Raw genomic sequence first — 1,161 nt, 5'->3', positions numbered from 1 at the left:
AAAACAATATTTCTGACCAGAGCAACATCAGTATATGTTTTCTCGTGCTTTTTATTACACTTCACGCTAGATTTGGTTGAATGCTTTTATGTTAATTTCACTGTACAACTAATTTCAGGGTTGAGAAAAAAACATAGTAAATTTTATTACGAAGTTGATTGTGCTTAATTCGAATTTTATAACAAAAGTTTCCCATCACGTTACATTTTCTTGTAAATTACCAACATAATATCTATGCAATTTGTACCAATATCCACGATACCATAAATTTATTTTGCCCCATAGTCAGATTAAATATATCCATTGTAATGAATCCATAAATATATAATGAATCTGCATGTATGTTAGGATTATTTATTGTATTAACCTACATTTTAGTGTTTACTTCTTCGTTTATAAGACGTCTCAAGTGTGTCACGCATCAAGTTCCAGCAGAAGTCAGCCAGCATAGCTGGGCTCCGTTTTCCCTTATTCCTGTTTTCAAATGACGCTATATCTTGATGGAACCGCTCTCCATGTTCATCGCTAACATCTGCATTCTCTGGGAAGAAGGACAGATGAGAATGAAGAAACTGTATCTTAGGCGACATATTGCATCCGAGATCTTGGTAGCACTTGATTAGGTTCTCCGCTATACTCTCTCACTTGGCCGCTTGGTGCTTTCTCAGAAGTCCTTTGCATATATCTTTGAATGCATGCCTGGCCGCAAACTCAGTTTCATCCATTGTCGCCTTGAAGTCCTCATCAGCTATAAGTTGACGAATCTGAGGGCCTACGGATATGCCCTCTTTAATCTCGGCATCACTTATGTTAAGGAAGATTGCCTTGAGCTACTGGAAACAGGGCTTGTTATGTGGCAGTGCTTTGGTAAAATGCTTCATTAGGCCTAGTTTTATACGCATTGGCGGCAAAATGATTTTTTCCTTCTTAACTAGTGGCTTATGATTTACATTACGGTATCCAGGCGTCATAATTTCCCGAGGTGGCCATTCTGAGCGTACATAATGTTCTGATCTGGCCCTACTGTCCCTTTACAAAGGAAGCACATAAATTTAGTGTATTCACTTTGTAGCCCATTACTTTCAAGTCCGCACAAATTACTACTTTCAAGTCCGCACAAATTACTACTTTCAAGTCCGCACAAATTACTACTTTCAAGTC

The sequence above is a fragment of the Octopus bimaculoides genome, chromosome 3 (assembly GCF_001194135.2).
Source record: "Octopus bimaculoides isolate UCB-OBI-ISO-001 chromosome 3, ASM119413v2, whole genome shotgun sequence".
Classification (NCBI taxonomy): Eukaryota; Metazoa; Mollusca; class Cephalopoda; order Octopoda; family Octopodidae; genus Octopus; species Octopus bimaculoides.
Note: the sequence above shows the minus strand (reverse complement) of the source record.